This window comes from Mauremys mutica, chromosome 12 (assembly GCF_020497125.1).
Source record: "Mauremys mutica isolate MM-2020 ecotype Southern chromosome 12, ASM2049712v1, whole genome shotgun sequence".
In the NCBI taxonomy this organism is placed as follows: domain Eukaryota; kingdom Metazoa; phylum Chordata; order Testudines; family Geoemydidae; genus Mauremys; species Mauremys mutica.
This window is the reverse complement of record NC_059083.1, coordinates 57,469,484-57,483,377: the sequence shown is the minus strand read 5'-3', so window position 1 is coordinate 57,483,377 and position 13,894 is coordinate 57,469,484. Positions and strand designations below refer to the sequence as shown.

Sequence of the window (13,894 nt, the reverse complement as noted above, 5' to 3'; positions counted from 1 at the left end):
CCCAGTAGTGATTCCATACGTCCATCTGTGAAGTTATTCTTTGGGGTCTCCTACTTCTGGTGCTGATAAATTTCCAGTCTTCTTCTCTATTTCCTTACCAACCCTTTTCATGTGATTTCATTGCCTACATGTAAGATGTGCTCTGTTATACAGAAGATCTTAACTCTGCCCTGTAGTGCCATCATCCTGAGGAGAAAAATAAATAACTCTGAAAACAATCTAATATGTGTTTAAAAATCAATTAAATCTAGTTGGGACCATAAACACTAAAATGCCCTAATCATAACTGTATGGTTATTGCAACACATCATTACAAGGCAGGGTTAAGGCTATTTGGATGCCTTACCTGTGTATTTCCACAGTTTAACTTATTTGGATTTATTTTAATTTAATTTGAACTGTGGATTTCTGAATGTAGATTTTTCATGAATAACTAATTGAGAAAAGGTGTATTGGAGCCTTGATCCCTGATTTTCTCATTTTTGGTGGGAGGCATGTTGCACTCCCACCCCAGGGGCCAGCTCCCCTCTTGTGCTAGAGGAGAAAGCTGCTTGCAAGGTCCCTTCTGGTGCCCCATGCCCACTGCCCTCAATGGAAGCCAGGCATGGGGCCCTCCTGCCTGCAGGGGAGGTGGGGTGTGGTAGCATGGGGGAGCAGGCAGGGAGGATTCTCTTGTTCTTTCATCATCTGTTGATTCTCCGCTGCCTATTTGTAATGGCAGACTCTGTCACACAAGCCTTGGCCCTCTATGACTCAGCCCTAGCCCAGGCCTGGCCAGCATTAGCTGCACCCCGAGTAGGGCTTAGCCATCCGCCTGGGGTTTCCACGCTGGCCATGTGTGAAGGGACTCCAGGAAGTCAAAGAGGACTTTAGAGAGCCGGCAGGACTCCCTAAGCTCTGTCACTGTGGGTATCATTCAGGACGTGCTGCCTATGTTTGGCTCCACATCCAGGGAACCAGCACTTGATCACATAATTGAAGACTAGTTCAGATCTAGAGGGGAGTGTTCTCTAGTGGTTACCTGCTCCCTTCTGCTCCTATCCCCCTTCCAATCCCTGCCTCTTCCCCTCCCCTGCTGCTATCTCCACCTAGCTCCCCCCCGCTCAATTCCTCCTGCTCTCTCCCCTCTGCTCCTGCCTGTCCCTAGCTCCTGCCCATGTTGCCCCACTCTGGTCCTATCCTATCCCGCCCCCAGCTCTTGCGTGTCTCTCCCATTTGTTCCTATTTCCCCTCTCGTCTATTCTCCCCTGCCCACATCTCCTATCCACCCCCACCAGGTTTGTATCTCTCCCTCTCCCTGCATCTCTTCCCACCCACCCCAGAACTCCTTCACCCCTCTACATTAGGCAATGAACTTCATTGCCATGGTTTCTGGATGCTAAAGAGAAAGCATTTAGTAAAGATTTCATTTCAAATACAAAGTCTAACATCAGTTTAACATTGGAGGGGACTGGAAAACAATTATTCTGCCCTCTTTTACTTATAAAAGCATATTTTAAAAATGTTATTGATGGTACCTTTGGAATGAGGTAAATTCCACTGGCAACTCTGTGTCCCCATGACACAATGGCTGGTGCATTGTCCTGTCTAGTTGTGGAATTTCCTAGGCACTAGGTTCTTCCCTGGAAGAGAAGAAATCAAATGAAACGGGTCACTTGCTGGAAGATTCTCTGCAGCTTGAGGTCTTCAAACCACAATTTGATGACTTCAATAACTCAGACGTAGGTTAGGGGTTTGTTACAGGAGTGGGTGGGTGAGATTCTGTGGCCTGCATTGTGCAGGAGGTCAGACTAGATGATCATAATGGTCCCTTCTGACCTTAAAGTCTATAAGTCTATTCCAGCCAGTCTGCTCCTCCTCCATGCTGCCTGGGCTCCAGAAGGTTTAGCATTCAGAAGCACAATCACCCTGCTCTCAGCTCTGGTGACTGGCCCCACAGTGGCCCCTGACAGCTGGGACCAGCAATTGCAGGGAAAGTCCTGCTCAGTCCCTGCTTCCCTAGGTTGGTGTATGCACAGCTGCTTAGTGGGATGGCTCATTTGCAGTCCAGGTGGCATGTAGGAGATGGGAGGGGATGCAGCATACACAGTCCATAGCGTTACCACATACCCAAACAAGTACACTGCCGGGCAGGGGGGTGAGGGGGAGGGTAGAATCTGGGGAGGTACACTTGGGGTGCTGTAGGGGGTACTTGTGGTGGGGTACTCACTGGAGGTGGGGGGCAGTGTTGCTCCCCGTTGCAGCAGCAGGGTGGCTGGTGGAAGCTCAGCAACAGCCATCAGTCAGCAATTCCTGTGCCCACCTCCCTAAGGCTGAGAGCCAGGGCCTGGGTGGGCGGGATCTGGCAGCTGTGGCTGCAGGGGAATGGACCAATCAACTGCGGATGCAGGGACGGGACCAATCAGGAAGTGAACCAATCCGGGCTCTTTCTGAGTTGCAACATCTGCTCTGCAAAAATCCTAGACATTATTTGAAATATCTGCCTGTACAGAGGACTAGGATTGCCAATCCTCCTGGTTTCACTGGGAGTCTCCCGGAATTGGGATCTATCTCCTGGAGGCTACTGAAACCAAACTGGGGAATTTTAGGTGCTAAAAGTCTGGCAGTGCAGCAGGGCTAAGGCAGGCTCCCTGCCTTCCTTGGACCTGTGCCAATCCCAGAAGTGGCCAGCACATCCCTATGGTCCCTGGGGGTGGAAGGGCTGGGGGGGAGTTGTGTGCTGCCCCAAGTGCCGACTCCGCAGCTCCCACTGGCCAGGAACTGCGGCCAATGGGAGCTGTGGGGGTGGTGCCTGCGGGCAGGGGCAGTGCGCAGAACCCCCTGTCTTTCCCCCAGGGGCTACAGGGATGTGCTGGCCACTTCCGGGAGTGGCACAGGTCCAGGGAAGGCAGGGAGCCTGCCTTAGTCCTGCTGCGCTGCTGCCTGGGAGCCGCCTGAGGTAAGTGCCTCCTGGCCGGAGCCCACACCCCTCACCCGCTACTGCAGTCCTGCCCCAGACCTGAGCCCTCTACTGCACCTAAACTCCCTCCCAAAGCCTGCACCCCACAGAGCAGAAAACTAGTTGCCTTGCCAGAAATCTACCCAAAGTAGAGGGTTCATGAATGACACTGGAAGCATCCAATGCTAACTCCAGAAAGTATTTTTGTCCTGGGTAAATGTACTGTGTAGAATGACAAAAGAAATGGCATGTCCCATTGGATCTGTGTGTCTGTGAAAGGCAGGGCATTTAGTGTATGCACTAACAGATTCTAGGCTTTGTCTTTAACCTGGACCTGGAGCAGGTATGGAATTTCTCATTAATGCTGGCTATTTTTCCTATTAGATGAGGGCTTTCAAGCTGTTTAAAACAGGAAGTGATAGAAATGTATCTTCTTTGGTAACAGGTGAACTGAGTGGTCAGCTAGAGGAAAAGGAAAGCATATTGTCCCAGCTATCCAGAAGCAAGCAGGCACTTACTCAGCAACTAGAGGAACTGAAGAGGCAGCTAGAGGAAGAGACCAAGGTATTAATAACTGTTGAGTGGATGCTAAACTCTAAGGAAATATTGGACCTGATTTCATTAAGAAAACATTTTATATTCTAGATCTGAAACAGCATTGAATCTAAATCTTCATCTTTTAAATGCAGAATTGATGCATTATAAGCATTGAAGCCTAAATCTTAATACCCTATATTGTCATTCTGGAGAGATATACACAGTAAAGAATAGAATGTTCATAGTTTAACAGGAGTCCTGTCTAATTCTAGAAGGTCTCTGATGGTGACCCACTAAAATTAATTTCAGTTGTAGGTAACTTGTTCCCTGGATCTTAGTCTTAACATTGTTGATCTGTGACCTCCTAGTGTCGAGCATTTCCAGTCAGGGAGATATACCACCCACAATACGGAGCATTCATCTTTGTCTTCTCCTAGTGGTCAGTCCACATAAGAGGTTCATGAGTCAGCAATAGGTATGGCAGTGGCTCTCAACCTTTCCAGCCTACTGTAGGCCTTTCAGGGGTCTGATTTGTCTTGCGTACCCCCACTTTACATGTCACTTAAAAACTACGTCTACAAATTCAGACATAAAATAAAAAAGTGTCACAGCACATTATTACTGAAAAATTGCTTCTTTCTCATTTTTACCATGTAATTGTAAAATAAATCAATTGGAATATAAATATTGTACTTACAGGTTAATGAATAGTATGTAGAGCAGTATAAACACGTCATTGTCTGTATGAAGTTTTAGTTTGTACTGACTTCGCTAGTGCTTTTCATGTAGCCTGTTGTAAAACTAGGCAAATATCTAGATGAGTGATGTAGCCCCGGAAGACCTCTGCGTATCCCCAGGGGTACATGTACCCTTGGTTGAGAACCACTGAGCTAGGGGACTTAGTCTTTTGCTGAAGCACTAGAGGCATATGCTTTGAGAGTGGGAGGATCTGGGTTCATTCACTGCCCATGGCCCAAGTGCAGTCAGTTACAAGTTGATAGTATTTTGTTCAATTTCTAGGCTAAGAATGCACTGGCCCACGCCTTGCAGTCTGCTCGCCATGACTGCGACTTGCTCCGGGAGCAATATGAGGAGGAGCAGGAAGCCAAGGGTGAGCTGCAACATGCCCTGCAACAGTGAAGTTGCCCAGTGGAGAATCAAATACGAGACAGACGCATTCGGTGCACAGAGGAACTGGAAGAGGCCACGTACGTGCTGGGGTGGCGGGAGGGCTGGAAGTGTCCAAATTTTCTCTAGTATCTATTGGACTAAATATAGAGCCTCTTATTGTAAGACACTGCATCATTTCACCTGAGATTTCATGAATCTTCTATAGTTCAAATCAACTTAATCATTTATTGGAATGGGAACAACAATGCATTTGACATTGAATCAATTTATTAACTGCACAGACCAAGCGATATCACATACTGTTAGGACCAAGTTTCTAGTGTTTTTTATTTTCACAATGACTGCACTGAAAAGAACAATGACACTGGAATAGCACAGAGACTTCCTTACTTCTACCTGGTCTCAGGACAACTGTTTAGTAAGTTTAGAAAACAAATTAAACTTGTAAATATATAAGAATAGCAGTTCCACTAGCTATCAAAGCTATTACAAAGACTATCAGTCCTCATGTTTTAGGTCATAATTTCTTTGCTAGATATACTCAGAATGAAATTTGCACCTGCGTTATAATATTGCACAAGCAAGTGCATTATGAGGCTTTTACACTTCTCTTCACTTTTACTGGGTCACCGTCAGGAGCTGTCTAATTCTAGAAGGTCTCTGACTTTGGCTGCTATTGGAGAAAGAATACCAGATTAATCATTGGGCTTCCCTGGTGCTTCAGTTTCTTGTGAAGACATGCATCCAGATGTAAAGATTTAGAAGCAGGCTAAAGTGTTAGAAGAGCATGCACTTAATTACATAAGTTTATTATTATTCACTTTCTTTAAGGAAAAAAGTTGCTCAGTGCCTGCAAGAAGCTGAGGAGCAAGCTGAAGCTGTGAATTCTAAATGTGCTTCACTGGAAAAGACTAAGCAGAGGTTCCAAGACGAAGTGGAGAACCTGATGATTGATGCTGAGAGAGAAAATTCACTGGCAGCTGCTCTTGACGAGAAACAGAGGATTTTTGACAAGGTGCCATATGAGATTTGAGATGAGCAATGGTACCTTTTAAACTTCTCAAGGGCCCAAATCTACAGTCCTCACTCAAGAAAAAAATGGGGCTGTAGAAGAGCCTAATCGTCTGTAGATCCTTCAGAAGGTGGCTATGTAGTAAAATGGGTTTCAGATGATATGGAGACATGAACAAAGTAAACAACAGTTTTAAACACTGGTAGTTAATCAACCATCTTTGATGTCTTTCAGGTTCTGGCTGAGTGGAAGGCAAAGTATGAGGAGAGCCAATCTGAGCTGGAAGCTTCCTTAAAGGAATCATGGTCACTAAGCACAGAACTTTTCAAAATGAAAAATGCCTATGGGGAAACCTTGGATCAGCTTGAAACAATCAAACGAGAAAACAAGAATTTACAGCGTAAGTGGTTTTCTTTGGGCGGCTTGTTTCCTTTTCATATTCCTGTTAGAACAATGATAATGCACAATACATAAGAGACATTCAGTATAATAATTTGCACTTCTGATGCCATTTGTGGCCAAGGATCTCAGAGCCCTTACAGAGCCCCATTTTAACACAGAGAAATTAAAATGACTCTCCCAAGGTCACAGAGCAAGTCTGGACAGAATCAGGAAAATAAAGCAGAAACCCTAGCTCTCAGTTATATGCTTTAGTGCCAGATTTTCAAAGAGAGTTAGGCACATAGGCATTTTTGAAAATCCTATTAGGTTCTGTATTGTTAGGCACCCAAATTCCTTTGAAAATCTGGCCCTTAGCCATAAGACCTATTGTAGCCAGGATACAGTGCCATGTAGGCCTAGAAATACTGAGATTTTTACTGTCCAGTCCATACCCCCAAAATGTCTACATGCCCACTGGCCCATCAGGTATCTTGCTGCGGTGCCAGAAATCCTGGCAATAGAAAGCAGTACTCAAGAGGCTGACCTGATGTCACTAGCAACTCCGCTTTTTGAAAGTTCCATTTTGCAGAAGTGATGCTAACAAATATTAAGAAGGACAATGCTGTCAAACTAGTGGGATAAACAGACACCATCATTAAAAGACCCTCCAGCCTGTGGATAGGATGGAGCTAACTAAAGCTTCACTGAGACACTTGTTCTAGCTCTTTTGATGTCCCGAGTCTGTATTAGCTGCACATTCTGCAGCTTTATCTATTTTATTTTCCCATGTGTATCTGTATAAGGGATACACAGTCACTCGAGCTACATTTTAGAGCTTCTCACTTTTCTCTGGCTCCTTTTCACTTTATGCCATTTGTGGTGTTTATTTCGTAGTGGAAATAGCTGACTTTACTAAGGAAATTGCAGAAAATGGCAAAACCACCTATGAGCTTGAAAAGGCCAAAAAACTGACTGAGATAGAAAAATCTGATATGCAGATGGCTTTGGAAAAGGCAGAGGTGAGTTCATTTGAAATATCAGAGGAAGAGAGGTTCAGGGTTCTGGACTTGCACAGAGCATTTATGTGGGTGACCATTGCTAATGCCCCCTAATCAGAGCACTGGAAGAATGGACCTCAAAGAATATTGTTTTTCTGAAATTTAATTTTTGCATTATTACCCACTCTCCTAAAGGCAACTCTTGAGCATGAAAAGGCCAAAATTCTTTGAGTTCAGCTTGAACTGACCCAAGTGAAATCAGAAATTGATAGATCATTGAGAAAGATGAAGAAATTGATCAGTTAAAGAGGAACCATGCGGAGTGCTCTAGATGCAGAAATGCAGAGCAGAAATGAAGCCCTGAGGCTAAAGCAGAAGGTGGAGGGGGATCTGAATGAAATGGAGATTCAGCTGAGCCATGCCAGCCGCCTGGCTGCAGATGCACAGAAGCACTTGCTGAGTGTCCAAGGAGTGCTCAGGGTCTTTGATTTAACTCTCCAACTGATACTTTTTTATGAATCATACAAACAGTAGCCAGCATGCTCAGTAACAAAATCAACTCTTCTTTATATGTAGGACACGCAACTGCACTTGGATGATGCTCTCCGAGGCCAAGATGACCTGAAGGAGCAGGTGGCCGTGGCTGAGCGCAGAGCTAACCGGATTCAGGGTGAAACTGAGGAGCTAAGGACATCTCTGGAACAGTCAGAGAGGAGCAGGAAAGTGGCTGACCAGGAGCTCATGGACACCACTGAGCGTGTGCAGCTCCTGCATACTCAGGTAGCTCACATTGCAAGGCCATACACATTCCTAGTTCTACAGAAACACCGAGTAATAACCAATAATTCCAGGATCTTTTCATATCCTTTCCAAGGACAAAGGATCAGAGACTCAAGAGCTACTTCACTCTCTCTCTCTCTTTTGTAGAACACCATCCTTATGAATACAGAGAAGAAGCTGGAAACCGATATTGTCCAAATCCAAAGTGAGGTGGAGGAGGCCATTCAAGATGCAAGAAATGCTGAAGAGAAGGCAAATGAGGCAATCACAGATGTAAATGTTTCATTTCATTTACTTCTTTTACCATTTAGCGTTTTCCCTGTGTGCTGTGAGATAAAGTGTGTGGTGTCTGAGTCTAGATGAGAGATCTGTCTGCAGCCATGTATAAAGATGCAGGGGTCACATGGGGCAGTGGGGCTGGTGTGCCAGGGATCAATGCAGCCTTTAGCAGTTTCACAGAATCATAGAAATGAAGGGCTGGTGGGGAACTCAAGAAATCATTTAATCTGTTCCCCCCAATGAAAAGATTAAGTAAACCTAGGCCATACCTGACAGGTGTTTGTCTAACCTGTTCTTAAAAACCTCCAATGACGAAGATTCCACAACTTCGCTAGGTCACCTGTTCTAGAGCTTACTATCCTTCTATGGTTAGAAAGTTTCCCTAATATCCAACCTGAATCTCCCTTGTGGCAAACGAAGCCAACTATTTCTTGTTCTACCATCCGTGGACATGGAGAACAACTGATCATCGTCTTCTTTACAACCTTTTACCAGTTTGAAGGCTGTTATCATGTCCTCCCTCAGCCTTCTCTTCTCTAGACTAAATTCAAGACTCCCTTTCAACCTTCCCTCATAAGTCATGTTTTCTAAACCTCTCATCATTTTTGTTGCTCTCTTCTGGACTCTTTCCAATTTGCTCATATTTTTCTTAAAGTGTGGTGCCCAAAGCTGGACACAGAACTCCAGTTGAGGCCTCACCGGTGCTGAGTAGAATGGAACAATTACCTCCAATTTGTGTGACTGTGTAAGAAATAAAACCCAAATTGAGTACCTGTACTGAACCCACAGGTTCCCAGACCAATGTAAGTGTTTCTGTGTAATAAGTGCAGGGAGAGGTTACTGATGTTCTACAGAATAGTACATACCACTAAGGAACAATTTGTGTTTAGTTGCAAAAGAGAAGTTAAATCATAAATATTGTTAAAAACATAGCTAAGGCCATCATATTAGTCTGGAAACTCATAACATCTCCGGGGCAGTCAGTGAATGTTGCTGATACTTGGATTCAATTTATAAGGAAGAAAACTCAGAAGAAAGGAGATAAAAAATTTACACAATTTAGAAATAATGGTCCCTTGTGGCTTCACAGAATAGCAGGTGCGACAAAGTTCCTCTTCTGCCTTGGTGGGTCCTGCGCTTTTTGGCAGAATTGTTCACCTCAGAGGTTCACGGCAGCCCTCAGTTTGGCCACTTCTGCTAGAGGCTCAAACCTCCTGTTTACTCAGCTAACCTCATCACTGGCCAGCATGGGGGGAAGGGAGAACAATCCTCGCAGTGTCTGTGTCCCACTTAGTGCATCAGGGACAGGCCAGATCCCTTTCCAAATTAGACCTTCCCTTCTGCAGTCCTGCCCCAGACCTGAGTTGGAGGATGCGGGGAACCTGGGCCCACCTTCTACACCAGGTTCCAGCCCAGGGCCCTGTGGACAGCAGCTATCTACAATGTCCCCTGTATCAGCTGTGTGACAGCTACAACTCCCTGGGCTACTTCCCCATGGCCTCCTCCCAGCACTTTCTTTATCCTCACTGCAGAATCTCCCTCCTGAAGCCTGATCATGTTTGTACTCTTCAGTCCTCCAGCAGCACACCTTCTCACTCCCTCCTTACTAACTGATGGGAGGTCCTTTTTAAACCAGGTGTCCTGATTAGTCTGCCTGCCACGATTGGTTCTAGTATGTCCTTAATTGGCTCCAGGTGTTTTAATTAGCTTGCCTGTCGTAATTGGTTCTAGCAGCTTCCTGACTGCTCTTGCACAGCCCCTGCTCTGGTCACTCAGGGAACAGAAAACTGCTTATTCAGTGGCCAGTATATCTCCCTTCTACTACTCTGCTGTATCCCACTGGCCTGGGTCTATCACACAGGTTAAATAGTCAGCTAACTTGTTCACTTTGTATTGTGCATCTAACAACAGCCATCACCTTCCCCCAGAACTAGTTGCCTTGCACAGCTTACAAAATACGCCCTGTCCATATGCAGCTAGCATCACCTCTTTAGGCAGCTAATATACCTGTTCAGCTAAGCTCTGCTGGTGAATCTCCTAAGCAGCTAGCCCTTGTTCTGAAGTTAGTGGGCATGTGGAGCTTAGGCGTGCAATTACTGACCTAGCACTTGTGTGAGGCACAGCCATTTCTACATGTACAGCTCAGAACTTCATGGAATTTTGCACTGTACTTTGTAACTTTAGAGTCAGTTCTTTTCAAGTGTAGCTGTATTGCTCACTAACGCCTATTATGATATATTCCCTGAATTTCCCTGGGGATAGTCTGAGCTTTGGAGACCAAAATGCTAGGCTGCACACATGCTAATTTTGTTTTAAATAACATTTGTATTGTTTTAAATCTTTTCCGCAACCTCAAAGGTAATCACAAAATTTGTCCGTGTCTCTCACTGAAGGGTGGCAAGAAGCAGCTTCAGAAGCTGGAGTCCAGGGTATGTGCTGGAGCTGAAGGCTGGTGGTGAAGAATATAATTTGAACCTCTGCCTCCTGTAGTAGAGTTGGTGCCTAATTTCTCAATTACTTCCCCAGATCCAAGAGCTCGAGTCCGTGCTGGAAGGAGAGCCGAAACAAGCTGCAGATGCCATCAAAGGCATTCAGAAATATGAACGGCGCATCAAGGAGCTGACTTTCCAGGCAGGTGCAAAAGAGAAAATCCACCTGAAATGTTTTTTTCTCATCAAAAGTGTAAAGGTAACCTGGCGTGATCTCTTTTCAATAGGGTGAATAGGACAAAAAGAATGTGCTGAGGTTACAGGACTTGGTGGATAAACTTCAGTTGAAAGTCAAATCCTACAAGAGAAGTTGAGAAGGCTGTGTGTCACTTAACAGGAACAAACATTCATTTACAATTTGCTGAGATGCCCACTTCAGCTCTGATACTGGATCCCAGGATGTCACTTCTCCTTGGGCTTAGTTCCTTTTGTGTTTTGGTTACAGGATGCACAAGTCAATGTTCACCTCTCCAAATTCAGGAAAGTACAGCACGAGCTGGAGGGGGCTGAGGAACGAGCAGATGTTGCTGAGTCTCAGGTCAATAAGCTTAGAGCTAACGAACCGAGAAGTTACCTCCACAAAGGTAAGCCATTAATGTTAGACGCAACTGTGCAGTTTGCACTGAATGCCTGCAGGTGATTAAGTTGTCTTAGAAATCACAGCTATGCTCACCAGTAAGATAGACACCAGGCTTCCCTATGACAAACAAAGGAACAAACCTCAAGAAATTGGTGCACAAAAAAGGCAGAATTAAGACTAAGGAGCCACAATCTTTGCTGGTGTAACTCCATTGAAATCACTTTGGCCCTAAGTTTGTAATGGGATGTGATCTTTTATCTTGGTAGTGTCATCGGTATGGCCAGTCCTCAGAAGCTACCTACAGAAGAAGGGTAGAAATAACATGATCACCCTAAAAATGCCTAATGTAACTTCCATTTAAGTAACTACGGGCTCCTCATAATTTACCTTAACATATTCTGTATGAGTACCTGGTTGCCAGTTCCATTTTCCATTTTTTCTATACTGCAGCCCTTTTTGGCTTGCACTGTTCATAGTATCTCCTACTTGCTTTCACCTTCCACATCCAACCTTCTTAGCTCCTTTCTTTCTGAACAAGAGGCAGTGGATGGGAGGGGCTGACCCCTAGTGGAGTCTACCCACACTGCTCCTTCAATTATCTCACCGCTTCAGCACTCTCAGGACACTAGAAAACCTGAGCTGGTAGAGCTGAGTGAATAACTGATTTTTCAATTCAAGTTTTGCCCTGAAAAAAACAACAACTGGTTCAGAGGCTGAAATGAAAAACCAAAAAGTAAATTGTTTTGGATCAGATGAATCTTTCCTTTGATCCCAAAGCTTTTTTTTTTTCCTTCAGTTTTTTATTCAGTTTTCAGTTGTTTGGGGGTGTTTTTCACCCCCTATTTTTTTTAAATTCTAAACAAAACCATTTTAAAATGAAGTCCAAAACGTCTAGTTTTGAAATGGTCAAACAAAACATTTCAACTGTTTTTGAAGAAAAAAAAGTTTTGCACAAAAATATTTGCTGGATTTGGCGTAAATTTGTGAATAGTTTCAGTGCCCTGGAAAATGCATTTTTAAGTGAATTTATTATTTGCTGAAAAATTTCTACTCATCTGTAAGGGCTGGATATTTCCCACAAGGTTACTGTTATATCCCCGCAGTTTACCCTTCTACTGCACATTTTTAGGGACAAATTTCAAAAGTATCCTGTATAATTAGGGACTCAGCACAGTCAGGTTCAAATCTTGGCCCTACCACAGGCTTTCTGTGTGATCTTGGGCAAGTCACTTAGGACTAGATTCAGAAGGGTACTTAGGTGCTTAACTCCCAGTTTTAGGCTCTGCTGCGATGCACAAAACTCCTGTCAAACCCTGTCGGTGCTAAACGCACTCAGAGCCTATATGTTCAGGCTAAAAGTTCCCTTGGTGCCTAGGAGTCTGTTTCTGCACATGTGCCTGGACACCTGTCTCCTGCCTAAGCCTCAGAGTGATTCATGAACAGGGGGAAGAGAGGCGTTTGGCTGCCTATTCTCTGTGTGGGGCCTGATCCAGGCTGAAGCTGGTTGCTGGATCAGGCCCCATTCAAAATCCAGCTGCCAGAGAAGGAGGTCGTGACAGCAGTGCCCACGGTATGTCTTTTACTTCAGTGGATAGAACACTTACCTGGCATGTGTGGTACCCAGGTTCAATTCCTTCTTAGGGGAGAAAGATTTCGAACACAGGTTTCCCTCCACTTAGGAGGGTGCTCTAACCATTGAGCTATGGGCTAGGCTGACATGGGGCACTCTCAGTCTCTCCTGTTGAAGCTGTCCCACTGTGGGTAAATAATTAAATGATCAGTGGCATGCTCAGATACTATAGTGATGAGTAGCACTCTAGAAAAGTCAACAAATACTTTTCTCCATTACATTCCATCTCTCCTAGGGTATCACACTCTATAACCCCCACACCGCCCTCGGCTGCTTGCACCATTCAGAAACTCATAGATTATAGTTCTGTTTCCTCCCGCTGTCTCTTAGCAAAGCTAGACAGTTCCATCCAGCCTCCATGTGCTCCCCTGTGTGGCTTTTGAATATGCAAACAAGTGAGCGCACAACACTTGCAGGTGCCATTTTTGAAATTGGCCGAGGGCAGCTGAAAATCCAATCTTAATGTCTAAAAGGAATAAACAATGTTTCTCTCTTTCCAGGTAGTAATAGAAAGGGAAGAGTGAGCTTCCTTCAGGACAAAAACAGGAAATATGCATAATGTATATTTCCCCTGTTGCTGACTGCTTGTAGCTGTTGTGTGGTTGTCCCTCTCTTACACTTACAGAAAACAAAGTTCCCTTTGCTTACAGAGATGACCAGTTTCTTCTCTCTGACTCTACTGATGTATATGTCTCAATAAAGCAGTTATTTACTGTTTGAGTTGCTCAAAACTGACCTCTGGGGAGATTTTTTTTAATTTATTTTTTTTGCACGCAGAATTAATTTCATTCGTTTACTTCTGCATCCCTCCACCAGAGAGCAGTGTAGGTGCAATCTATGAGCAGAGAGCCATCACGGCTTTGGTTCTCGTGAAAGTAGGATGACCAGATGTCCCAATTTTATAGGGACAGTCCTGATTTTTGTGTCTTTTTCTTATATATGCTCCTATTACTCCTCACCCCCATCCCAATTTTTCACATTTGCTGTCTGGTCACCCTACGTGAAAGACACTGTTATTGCCAGGAAGTTCCAAGATGATGCTATGTTATATGGTTATGTACCTAAAAGAGATTTATCAAACCTGTTGCTCAGCCTACCTGACTCCACAATGTAGCATCACCTACAGCTGCATTTGTCAT

The 13,894-nt window shown here is 44.6% G+C and overlaps 1 pseudogene; it reads left to right on the top strand.

Moving 5' to 3' along the window:
* The first annotated feature begins 3,322 nt into the window (after positions 1–3,322).
* Positions 3,323–13,379, top strand: LOC123346993 (annotated as a pseudogene).
* Positions 13,380–13,894: the final 515 nt, after the last annotated feature.